Genomic DNA, 13,400 nt, shown 5'->3' with positions numbered 1-13,400 from the left:
AGGCTTCATTGCTTTCTCCGTTATCTTTTTAAGTGATCCCTCCAGACTGGAGAAATCTCAGGTGACATTGCCCTGAAAAGCTGAGCATGGCATTAGGGACAGTGGTCACCCCGGGAGCATTGGAGTCTGTCTGGGACTCTGCCCAGCAGGGGACATTTTCCATGTCCCCATCTGCAGGGTCAACCTTTAGCTCCCCCCTCCCCCCTGCCTCAGAGGACCTTGCACATCCCTTCCCCCAGCAGTTCTCCCATGGGCCAAAGCTCATTCACACCACACACTCTCCTTTCGTGGTTTGGTTCTCACCATGGTTTGTTTTTCCACCAAAACCTGGCTATTGACTAAAAAAAAGATTGCCACCAGGAGGGTTTCACCCTCAAAAAGGGCACGTTCCTGCCTCGTGAGTCATGAAATTAGGGTGATTTTAGCTTCCACAGCCAACATTGGAGCAAAGTGTACAATAACCTGTTTGTGTGGCTCAGCCTGGGAGCAGCAGCCCTTTGCCAGGGGCAGCTGCTCTCAGGTGAGGAGCACAGCATCTTTCATCACCCCAGCCAGTTCCTGTGGGAGACACCAGGCTGTTCACCTGGAGCCTGCCTCATTCTTTACCTCACCTCCTGATTCACTCCACAGCCATGTGTGGGCTCTCCAGCGCCTCACAAGCAGAGCAGAAGTGCTGCTGCTTTGCATAATACAGTTTAAAATCAATCAACCACGACACACGAGGCCATAGCAAACCAGGCTTCATTAGCACCAGTGTGCAAGAACATTTTGTTTTCTTCAATCTGTCCAGAGCTGAGCTGGTTCAGAACTCTGAATGCTTTCTCTTGTCACTGCCCTGTTTGTGCTGACTCACTACATAGCTGAATAAGGAAAAAAAAAAGCTTTAAATGCTTAGTGCTAACCATTCAGCTGGCCAGATGAGAACTTCGCATGTTGCATAACACAGGACAGACCACATTGTATGTAGGAACTATTTGCAAAGCACAGCTGGATTTTTTTTTTTTTTCACTTTAGATGTGGGAAATATCCCAGGGTCAGTGCAGGATGAGGAGTTCCAGGTGCTGCTGCAGCTCCTCCTCTGGCTCCCAGCCACACGTCCGCTTGTGCTCCGGCTCCAGCACAGCCTCATTAATGTGGTCCAGACTGCTGACAGCCCAGCATTGGGATCAGGGATTGCACACCAGCTGTGTTTGCTCATTTTTAGTGCATAAATATTTGTTGCAAGCATTGACATTTGTTTTTGACACATTAGGGTTTAAGGAGTGGCTCTGAGGTGACAGCACCTTCCCAGTGTTGCCTTTTTTTTGTTCAGAGAGGAGGCCTGCGTGCTCCTGAGGGTGTCTTCAAAGGCACCACAAGCACTTGTAAACAGGAACATGCACCCTGAATGTCATGACCCCTTTTCCACACTGCTATCCCTGCTCTACCCACCAGTTTCCTCCAGCACCATCAGACCTGAAAGTCCTGTTGCACAGAGGTGAAACAAGTTCTGCCATTTCTAAACCCACACAAGGAGGAAAGCGTCAGAATCCCAGCCAAGGAGGGGGAGTGTTGCTATCAACAAGGGCCAGCACTGGGCTCACAGTGGCATGTCCAAGTGCCAGGCAGCCTGCTGGGTGATCAGGCAAAGGGCCTCAGCACCTGTGCAGGCACACTTGTGCCCCAGCAGTGCTGCACCTGGATCCTGGCTGTCTGCAAGCCTTGAGAGTTAACCTAAGGAATTATTTTTACTCCTCAGTACGTGCCTGTAACATGCAGGGAGTTATTTGCATCATCCCCCCCTTCCCCTCCCCACCCCCTCCCCAAACCTGTCAACAAACACATCAGCTTCCTGGAATTTTTCTTTCTTTCTTTCCATCATAGTATTTCTAGATCCAGGATGTTATTCAACCACCACATTTCCCCATTTGCTACATGTGGTTCAAAGCCTTTCCTGGGAAGTGGAGCAAAGGGAAGTGGAAGCAGGTGGTGTGGGAGACTCTTTGTCCTGAGCTCATCTTTTATAACCTGCATCTTTGCTCTCAGGTCTCTGTGAGTAGTTGGGGAGCTGCTGCTGGTTTTCTCTTGGTGGAGGCAGGCAGACTGCCACAGTGCTCCGTGAGGGCTGGGATTCAAGTTCTGCACTGTGCTGACCAGAACTGGGAAGGAAGCAATCATATAAATTCCATGGTATTGTTCCCAAGTCCTGAAACTCTGCAGCTTCAGTGCTCAGAGGAGTCCTGACGCTCAGTACAGAGGATCAGCTGTAAATAGGGTCGGGGGATTAAGAAGACTTTAATATTTTTTCCTTCTGACTCATACAGGCTTTGCCTGAGGCAGCATCATTCCTAGAGAAATGAGTTGACTTTCACATGTATTGGTGGGACAGAGAGCTGCAAAGGAGCATTATCTCATTGTTCATGTAACTAGGCTTATGCCTGTACTCCTGGAAACTGGAGAGTCACAGCAGGACAGCCCAGATTCCTATCTGGCTCATTTCAGTCTCTCGAGCCAAACATCTTGGCAAAGAGGTTGGCAGAACATTATCAGTCAGCCTTGGAAGCAAGTCCCACATACAATAGATGGAGATGTCTTTTTCCACAGTCAGGGCAGTCATGTCCAAACCACATACCCCTGAGGACAGAATACAAAACCAAACCAGAACTGTCCCCATTATCCTGGGGGGAATCCCTGGGATGGGTGACAAGACCATGGGCTGTGGTGCAGGGTGCTGTAAGCTTGCCTCAACGCCTTACAATTGTTTTATTGGTATTTTTATTGAAGCTGAAGATCCTCCATCTATAGGAGCTCCCAAGGAGGCGTCTGAAGTCAGCAGCGCTCGTTCAGCACCTAAAGTATGTTATGGATAACATAACAAAGTGATTAAAGGAGGAAAAGTCATAACAACACAACTCCCTGAGGACACCCCTACATTGCAGCAATGTCCACCACTTCCAAGTAGATTGATGTCCAGAGGAGCTGCATCCCCATGGGCCAGACCTGGAGGTCACATCACCCTCTTTATCTTCTGGATGGGGAGAGCAGATTCATAATCAGCCTTTCCTGCAGGGCAGACAGAAGCTGCCCACTTCACGAGCTGCTGTGTGTCCGTGTGCCTGACCCGTGGCCCGGGGTGACACCATGGTGGCCCAGCACTGCAGCTGGGGACCCACCAGCTGCCCTGCCCCTCTCCCTCACCAGCTCTCGTGGCCTTGGCTCCCTGCCTCAGAAAGAAGTGAGTACGTGCCGCCTCCCTCATTTCTTCCTTTTTCCACTTTTCCTGTGCAGCTCCCACCCGCCTGGCAGAGATGCCAGCAGGGCTGGCGGGCACCCAGCGCTGCCTTTTCGCTCTGCCAGGGGAGGCTGCCAGCTCTGCCGGTGGCACAGCCTGCTCCGCAGGGATGCCTCCGGGCTGTCAGGCCAGATCCAGGGGCTGACTTCCTCATCCTCTGCCCTGCCCCTTGTTCCTTCAGCTCCAGCATCTCCACCATCCCTGTGTGTCCTCCTTGGTGAGGACAGAAGAGCTCTTGCAAAGCCAGTGGCTCAGTTCCCTCCAGCAGCTGTGTCTGACCATGTGGAGAAGGAAGCACCTTGAAGTCTCAAGGAGAAATGCAGAGAGCTCTCAGGGTGTCCCTGCAGTTTCCCTTCCCCTCAGCCAGACAGAATGAAGCCCTAAACACACTCTGGGCTGGATTTCAGGCAGGAGGAGCAGGCTTGTGTCTCTCCCACATTTATAAATAGCTGCTGTGGGCAGCTGCTGTGGGCCCCTGGCCTGTTCACAGCAGTGGTGGCCTGGGAAGAGCTTTCTGCTCAAGGAGCAGACAAATATTTCTGTCTGTGCCTTCTTGTTCCACAGGCTGGCTGGCCTCCACCTCTGCTGCACTTTGAACAGCAGGTGAATCATGTTTGGGTAAGCCCGTCACCAGCTCCTCCTTTCATAACGCACAGACGTCACGGCTTTTAAAGAGGTCAAGTTGTTACTGCTCGGAACATTTGTCACCCAGAAACCTGGCCTGGTGAATCTGCCAGAGCAAATTGAAGGTTTCCCTTCGCAAGAAGCCTGGCACCATTCCACTGTGGGTTTTAGGAAGCTATTGCAGGAAGGTTTGGGGAGTAAGGAGCCTGCTCTGCTCTTCTGAAAGAGAAATGCAGAATCCTAGAGAGGTTTGCAAGGGAGGGAAAGGTGCTGGGAAAGATGTGTATCTTTAGCATCATTTTCATTAAAACGAATCCCATTGCTAAAGCTCTGCTATAATTTTTAGCTGCTAATTAACATAGCAAAGAGTCTTAGTTTACAGATATTCAGAATGAAGGGATAAGTTGTAGAAGGATGCAGTGCAGAGAGGAGCAAGTCTGAGTGCTGTGCAGGAAGCAGGAGCAGGGATTTCACCTTCCAAAACAGCCTTCACTTGCATGACTCCAGTTCCATTTGAATTTTTCTTTTCTTTTTATTCAGTTCAAAAATAGAAGAGTGGTTTCATAGGAAACCTCTGCCCAGCACTCTGCAGAGATTAGCAGATCATAAGCAGGACTGCAGGAATCAGCTTTTCAGGGAAAGTGAGGATTTTTAACTGTTCCCATTTTTTAGTGGAATGAAAAAGCAGCATGAAATTTTCCCCGAAGAAGGTCACTTGGGAACAGAGGAAAGATTTCTTTTTGATCTCTACCTTAGAGAGCCTTGTTTCCCTAATAGGACACTTTATATAATAAAGCCCCTAGATGCAAGATGAAAAGTCTCATCACAAAAGAAAGGCCCAGCCTTTCAGTTCTGAAATTTTTGGCATTTATAGAAAAATGCCTTAATTTGGGGGCATATCTGAATGAAATGGTATAGGAAAAAATTCTTTCTCCACATCTAAATTCTCTTGGCACCTCTTGTCACCCCAGACAGCCACATGATGTACAGGATCCCTGCAGGCACCCCCAGATGCTGTGAGCAGGGGCAGCACAACCCCTCCTGCTCCTTCAGGACCAGCAATACATATTTTACAATATGTAAATATTTATGTACATATTTATATAATAACTTTGTTATTATATAAATTTGTGTAAACAAGACTTGCTTAAGTAACTCCACTGCTGCCAGTTCCTCTTGCTGGTCTTCTTTTTCTACTCCGCCCCTCCAGAACCTGGTATGATGGGCATTTGGCCCAGCTCTGTGCTCCATGCTCTTCTCCCAGCCAGCTGAGGACACAGCAGCTCCAAGGAACCCCTGGTTGAACCTTGCAGATGCTCCAAGCAAAGGAGGTGGTTAAAACAGGCTGGTGAAGTCAGAGCTCAGGCCCAGCAGCACTTGGGCAGCTGCTGGCTGGCACGTCTGAGGGCAAACACTCAGCACCGAGGTCATGCTGGGGGACGTGTCCCTCAGGACAGCTACTGAACTGCTGTGACTGAAGGTCCTCAGCGTCCCCAAAAGCCAGATGCTCCACCTGCCTTTTGTCTTCTCCACTAAGTGTTTTTAGAGCCATAATCCCCGTGGCTGGCACGAATGTTTGTGCTCTATGCCCATTCTTGTCAGCTGGCTTCAAGGCAGGGTTGAGATGCAATGAGGAATTAGGGACACCAGGGAACTTGAAATGGTTTTCACCTCCACAGCTTTTTGGGCAAATTTGGCCAGTTCTATGAAGGTAGGACAAGGGTGCAGAGGGGAGAGAGCTAAGTGCAGGGCAAAGTGCTGAAGGCAGGATGGAGGAGCTCAGCTGCTGGAGGAGACAGCTGGATGTTCACACAACCAGTCCCTGCGTGTGTTTGGCTCTTTGCCCTTGTGCCACAGGGATCTGGCTGCACAAGCTGTATTTGCAGAGAGCTTGGTGCAGTGGCCTGAAGCAGGGCCTGTAAAACACGAGCAGCAAACAGGAAGATTTCACCTGGCTTGGTGCTCACCATCACCCAGCACTGCAGGGAGTGCCCAGCGCTGGCCCTGAGCACATGAAGATGCTGAGATTTGGGGCAGGGTGAGGACATGGCTGTGGGGTCAGCTGCAGACAGACATTTGCAGGCTCCACACATTTTGGGAGCTGGAGCAAAAGGTACAGAGGACAATTTCAGGGCTTTTAGATTAAATACCTGACAGCTGGAAAGCAGAATCCCACTCCAGTGAGATGCAGCATCTCTCAGCTCCAGCTGAGCATCTAGGGACAGGCTTCACCTCAGAGTCTGGCACACCATACTTGAAAGGTTTCCAACCTTTATCTTGAAAAGCAAAGGCAAGGCCTCTCCTTTTCATGTGCAAACACAGAATTTATTCCAAGATATTCCCATCCTTTAGTAGCATGGCCTGAGGCGACTGTAAAATTCTGCAACTCCATCTAACTATTTGGAAGTAGTGTGTGTCTTGTGCAAGAGTTCTGTGTACTTGCACTGAGGGAAAAGTAAAATATGTAAGATAACCCCACACAGGATTATTTTACATTAATGCACCCAAGGGTTTATGAAGCAATAAGGCAGTTAAAATCAATCCTTTCCTGCTGAAGCCAAACCAGCTCACTGAAACCGAGTTTAGCTTTTGGGGTTGTTTGCTTTTTCCCATCTTCGTGTTTTCCCTTTAATCTTTGTGCTGGATAATTAAGACAACATTCCTCAGCATCTTTCCTGCTGTTTGTTGTGCTTATACAAGAGCCGGCTGCATTTGTTCCACGGAAAGAACATCCAAAGCCACATTCTGTGGTTTCAAGTAAAATCCTCCGCGGTGTTGACTTTTAATCTTGGGTTTGCCTGAAATCTGCATTACTCAAGAAAATACTGATAAAAATAGACTCCTTAAGGAAAAGAAAACAAGGCAGCAACACAGCTGGGAGAGCTTATGCTCAAGTTTGCATTGAAGTTTTTATTGATGGTGAGACTTCTGGGCTTGTCCTAAAACTGCCAGCAGAAGCAGTGGGTCAGGGTGCTGGCCCTGTGTCACCTTCTGAGGTCCCTTTTGCTGCCGGCTGGACCCTGCCAGCATCCAAGGCTCGCGGAGCACTCCCTGTCCCCGGAGTGCTCCCTGTCCCTGATGCTCTCCCTGTCCCCAATGCCCTCTCCCTGTCCCCGATGCTCTCCCTGTCCCTGATGCTTTCTCCCTTTCCCCGGTGCCCTCTCCCTGTCCCTGATGCTCTCCCTGTCCCCGGAGCTATCCATGTCCCCAATGCTCTTTCCCTGTCCCCGATGCTCTCCTTGTCCCGATGCTGTCTCCCTGTCCCTGATTCTCTCCCTGTCCCCGATGCTCTCCCTGCCCCCGAAGCGCTGCGGGAGCCTTATAAAACAGCCGAGCGGTTATGAAACCCATGGCCCCGCTGCCAGACGTCTCATTCCCGGTAGATGGCAGTGCCAGCTCATTTTTCCTAATTTTTCCCCACTTATTTTTTCCTGGCGCCGCGCCCGATGCCAGCCCTCGGCGGCTGCGGCGGGGCTGGGGATGAACAGGCGCGGCCCCTGCGCTGGGTCAGCGCTGCAAAGAAAGAGAGCTTTGTCGGGGGTTTTCCCCCTAGAACTGCTTTTCGTTTGTTTTCGATAAATTTGAAATCTGTTTTAGCAGATCAGCACAGCTCCAGGTGTCTGTCCCTGCTCACGCTGCTCCATCCCACAACGAACAGCGTGGAGGGCACAGGAGGATGTTGGTGATGCCAAATCTGGAGGGACTCTGCAGAGCCAGGCAGACAGAGCCCCTGCATTTCTCTCCGACGGTCTTGTACAAAACCTGCTCACCCAGGTCCCAGCTCCCCACCTATTATTGCCTTTCCTTGAGTGTTTCCTTTTGCAGAAGGACAGATAGCATTGGGTAGGCAGTGTGACTGGGTGAATGAATAGCAGTTCTCTTTGGAGATCACAACATCTTTATTTGGCTAAGAGTGGCCCAGTTGCCCTCCAGCCCAAGCTGCTATTTCCATCTCCACCTCCTTGGTGTGCCCAGGGTGAGTGCTGCTGCTCCAGCATGGAAAGACTAATCCTTGTCTTCCTTCTCATCATCCTTGGCAATGCCTTGGTCCTGAAACAGAAATAAAAGGGACAGCATGTGGGGGGAGTGCTGAGTGTCCCATCCCAGGTATTTGGTAGCATCCATGCTAGGGTTTGTAGTGCAAACCCCACAGGGGTGGGGTGCAAGGGGGAGCCAGGCCCCAGCACGGAGCTGGGGTGAGGTTACCTCCTCCAAGTCACTGTCAGAGCTGCTGCTGCTCCTGTCCTCTTCCCCATCTCCCTGCTGGGGTGAAGAGAGAGGGAGAAGCATCACTGGGAATCCTGGGAACCCTGGCAGTTCAGAGTCAGGAGGCAGAAAGGCTCCTGGTCCTGTGGGTATCTAGAGCCAGGCTTGGCACCACTGGTGCTGCAGTGGAGCCACGTGTGACCACAGCACCACAGAGTTTTCCAGAGCCAAGGGCAAGGATTGCATGGTGTGTGCAGTGCAGGCAGCATTGCTGCCACACCAGCATCCCATCTGGAGAGAAAAAGGAGGGAGATCTAACTAGAAATGCTGGGAGCAAAGAGACAGCTGTCTCTTTGTGGAAAAGCCATGGACACTGTGATTTCTAGGCTGTGGGCAGCATAGCTCCATCTACTACAGGTGTGGGTTTGCCATGGGTCAGATTTGGCCTCCCTTTACAGCCAGGATGTAAATGGTTCTGCAGAAAACTTCATCATTCCCCCACCTTTTCTTCTTCCTTCTTCCTCCTCTTCTGCTTCTCCTTCTCTTTTTCTCCCTCAGTCTTCTCCTTTTCTTCCTTCTCTTTTTTGTCCTCCTCTCTCTCCTTATCTTCCCGTCCAAACCCTACAGCAGGGCACAGAGGAAGGTTCATTGCCAGCGTGGAGCATCCAGCACACACAAACCCTGCAGGTGCCCTGGGCCCACACCAAACACTCACATTTCAGGATTGTCGACATGTCACCAAAGCCAAAGAGCTCTGGGGCACGAGACAGTCACACCTATGGAGCAGAGAGGACCTGAAGGAGCAACAAGAGAGTGCAGGAAGATGAGTTTTTCAGGGATGAAAATGCCTCCCTGTGTAATTCTTACCCCCGCAAACAGCAGGGACAATCTGTGGACGACACAAAAACCAGAAAGACCAGACTTTGTGCCCACCCAGGCAGCCCCCTCTGCCCAGGACAGCAACAAGTAGAGAGGGATGGAGGCAGAGAAATTGCAGGGCAAATGTGCAGGGAGATGTCATAACCTCCCACCATGAGCAGGTGCAAATTACAGAAGTATTTCAAATTAAATGAGGAAGAAACAATAGAGAGCAGGCTCCTAAGAATCCCCAGTAGAAAGGACACCTTCCCGGAGGGATAGGGTGATGGCAGAGAGGGAGATGGAGACAGCAGCAAGCAAAGAAGCCAAGAGCAAGGTTAAGAAAACTCCCAAGCATTGATTAGGTGCCTGAAAGGTGACAGATGAAAAGAAAGGAAAGGAAACAGCTTGCTTTAAAAACAGGAGGCCCAAACAAAGCCTAAGAAATAGCTTGGGCAGGTCAAACCCTCCCTCTCATACACAAACAGGGCAGCAAGGGTGAGGGGATCAGGTCCCTTCTGCTCACTGGAAAGAGCAGATCTGCCCCTGTGGCAGCAGGTAATTAGGAAATAGTTTCTCTTCCAGCAAGTGTTGGAGAGAAGCAGAATATTAATGCTTCCTTTTAATGGTTTTTAGCCACAAAATGACATCATCTGGTTGGTGTTATTGGCCCTTCTGAAGGAGACAATTGCAGCCTCTGAGCCGATATTATTGATTTGTATTTTCTAGGAAGGTTTTTAAACCCCCAGGATGCTGCAAGGGAGCAGGAAGCAGTGGGTTTTGGGGTAGCAGGAGGGGAGGGAGTTTGGATGGGAAGGAAAGGAGTGTGGGAAGTGATTGATAGAAGATGTAATCAGTGCAAAGTTAAAATCTAATTAATAATGAACAGCAATCTAATTCATCTCCGTAATTAAGAAGTGCAACTACTAATTGAAAATAATCACATTTTAATCTAAAATCGTTAAAAATAATCAAACATTAACAAAAGAAAAGGCAGCCCTGGGAAGGGATAGGAGAAGGTGCAGGTGACGCTCTGGCCCCAGGTCCTGCTCACCAAAGCTGCCCCATGGCTCCCATGGTGTGCCCAGCCCCGAATCCATGAGGATCCCCCTGCCTTGTGTCTTCACTGCCAGAGCGGAGCAGTTAGGGAAGGCTCAAGGTACAGATGGGTACAGATAGGGAAGGCACAGAGGTGGACATCGAGCTTTGCACGAGGAGATGGACAACCAGACCAAAGTCCAGCAGCCAGGGCTGGGAAGGGACAGCTCCACCTCAACCCATGCCAAGAAATGCCTCTATGGGGGGTTAAACCCCTTTAAGCCCCCCCTGCACTGCAACCTCTATCCCTGCTGATTTACAAGACATGGGGCGGGCTCTGCCAAGCTCCTGTCTGGGGGTGCCACCCAGCACCCTGTGCAGCCCCTGCCATGGTGCTGCCTCCTGATGGCTGCCAAGGCTCAGCTTCTCCCCTTCCATCCCAGCCCGGAGCAGCAGATCTGGTTTTGCCTGTTCCTCTGGAGCCTGGCATTTCACACAGGCAGGTTTGCCTGCCCCAGATGAGCTGGTTTCCTAAAGCCCAGGCAGACAAACCAGCAAAACCCAGAGACCAGCTGATGGTCCCCACGGAGCAGCTGCAATTGTCCATAGCCAAGCTGGGCATGAGGTGCAGCTGGATCAGGGAGCAAACCTGTGAATTCACACCCTTCTAGTGTGACCTTACCCTCCCAAGCACAACAGGCTCACAGTGAGCCCACTCCCATCTCAGCCAGGGAACTGAAGTCCTTCCCACAAAGCTCAGGCCCCCACTGCCATCCCCAAGACCACATGGAGCACGAGCTGTCCCAGAGATGCTCCTGCTGCACCCTCATTCACCCTGCTCTCCTGCTCTGCTTCTCCAGCCTGTAAAACACACAGGTGAGTCTGAAAATTCCCTGCATGGCATAAGGGATATAGGGAAGAGCCTTACCTGGAGCTGAAAAAGAAGCAATCTCCTCGACAGCTGGCAGCAGCCAGGGCTCTGGGTTTTTGAGTGTTGCGGTCTCCTCCCCAGTCCCACTTTTGGAGCAGAAAAACTGGCTCTGCCATCCGTCATGGACAGCACATGACACCGGAAACGTGACCAGTCCCACTGGAACCCACAGGAGGCATTGCCTCCAGCACAGGCAGGAGCAGAAAGACCTTTTGCAAGCAAGTCAGGGCAGCTCTGGAGGTTGCAGACATCCATGGGAATCAGGCCTGGGACCAGGGAGAGCACTGAGGATGCAGTCTGGGAACGTGGTCTGGTCAGGACCCTGCTGGAAGTACAGAAAAGGGGCTTTGGGAGATGTCTACTGTGAGTGGGAGGTGTTAGGCAGTTCCAGGAGGTCCAGGCAAGGCTGGACCAGGCAGAGCTCAGCACTCCCAGCTCCCTCCAAATCTTGTCCTTGCTGCTGGCTTTCACTCCAACATATCATTAAGTAAATACCTGTCAGAAGAGAGCAGTTACCAGCACATCTAAACACGTGCATAATGTGCCTTCCCTCTAATGCAATGCCCTCATTTCTAACAGCACCAGTAAGGGATAATAACAGTAACAATAGTGTCAGAAAGGGCTTGTGTACCCAGCTAATTTGTTTTCCATACCAAATAAAAGGAATTAGCTCTCCCATGCGATTTGTCCCATTTAACGCCTTCAACTCTACAACAAGGCTGCTCCCACAATCACTTGACTTTCCTTTTGAGTAATTGCAGGGTGTGTGGAGCCCCCTCGACAGCGTGAACCTAACTCTGGGTAACCCATGCAGGGAGCAAGCAGCTCTGCAGGAGTCACTTGTCCCAACAACCTGGCTGCTTCTGCCCCAGACCTGCTCCACCTCAGCCTGCACTGGCCCCAAACCCAGAGCAAGGCAGGTCTAGGTCAGAAATGAGGGACGGGTTTCAACGTCCAGGGCAGATAAACCCTGGAGCAGCTCAGCCAAGCTGGTAGCAGAGTCTCTGTTGCTGCCCAGTTTACAATCAGTAGCCCTGGTCTCTTACAGAGATGCTTCAGCTCACACACAAATCACTCAGGGAACTCCTGCTGCCAGCACTTGGTCTTGGGATAAATGCTGGCAGCAATCCCATCTGTGCCAGCATGGCACAGCTGCCAGGTCGGTGCAGCCAGGGAATTTGGTGGAGATGTACACATGGAGCACCCTGAAAACAGATCCAGGGGTTTGGGATCTGTTTGGTGTTGGGACCAGCACAGGCATTCAACCCTAAGCAACAGCACAGGCAGCCAACACCTCTGAGCAGCTCCTGCCACCTTAGGAGGATTCTCCCCAAAAAACACCAAACTCAAACTCATTTTTAACTTATTTTAACTGCTCACTCCCTGCCAGCCCCAGCTGGGCTCTCAGTCTCTGATGCCTCCAGCATCCTCCAGTGAGAACAGCCCAGGGGACAGCCCTGCCATTGCTCTCTGGACACGGGGACACAAAGTGTCACCCAGGGAACCAGGACCATCCTGACCAGCAGGCCAGGCTGCAGCCACCAGCATCTCCCTGCTGCAGGACAGCCAGGGACACTTCTAGATCCCAGACCACAGACTGCACAGGCTCTGCTCTCACCCTGCAGCAGGCACAAAGCTGGCCTTGAAGGAGGGAAAGCAGCCTGCTAGCCAGCACCCAAAGCACCAGTGCATGGTAGCCTCGACCTACTGTCACAGGAGACTCCCAAAAAACATGGACTAGCACAGTACAGGCCACTTTTGTCCTGTTTCTGTGCCAAGGAGCCCTTGAGTACAGAACACCCATCTCTGCTTAGGTCACATCCTCACAGACCACTCTTTATTTTGGATTCAATGAACACACCCTAGAAGGAAATACCAGAGCCCTCCTCCTCCTGCCATGAGCTCCCCTGTTCCTGCCTCTGAGTCAGACCCTTTAATTTGTCCTGTGGGTGACATGGGACAGGTGTCCCTTTAGTCAGGGCCACCAGTGGCAGCATAGCTGCTGCTTCTTCCACACCAGGACAATTGCCAGGGGGTCTGCTGCTACTGACCAGCATTTTAACAATGGAAATGGAGTCCCTGGGAAGGTGGTTGGCAAGGCCTGAGAGCACATCCCAAAGCCCATTGGGAAGCCCAAGTCTTTTTTATGTTTTGAACCTTTCCACAGCAGCTGCCAGGAAGCAGCTTTTACAGCTGCAACTAAATCACTCCAAAGGAAAGAAAACAATTGTGGAAAGCTTTTGTTTTTCGCCCAAGTCACTGCCAGCATCTTAGCTGACTCTTATCTATTCTCAGCCACCTCTCACCTCCCCAAACACTACCAGAAGTGTTCAAATTACTGTCAGCTCTCATTAGATTCACATGGAAGGCAAGGCCAAGCAGGAAAACCTCCAGACAGCTGGATGCTGAATTCTGATGAATCCTTTGGGTAGAAAGATTTCAGCAACTATGGAACTGTTTTTGTTGTCCATC

This window comes from Lonchura striata, chromosome 15 (genome assembly GCF_046129695.1).
Source record: "Lonchura striata isolate bLonStr1 chromosome 15, bLonStr1.mat, whole genome shotgun sequence".
In the NCBI taxonomy this organism is placed as follows: Eukaryota; Metazoa; Chordata; class Aves; order Passeriformes; family Estrildidae; genus Lonchura; species Lonchura striata.
Note: the sequence above shows the minus strand (reverse complement) of the source record.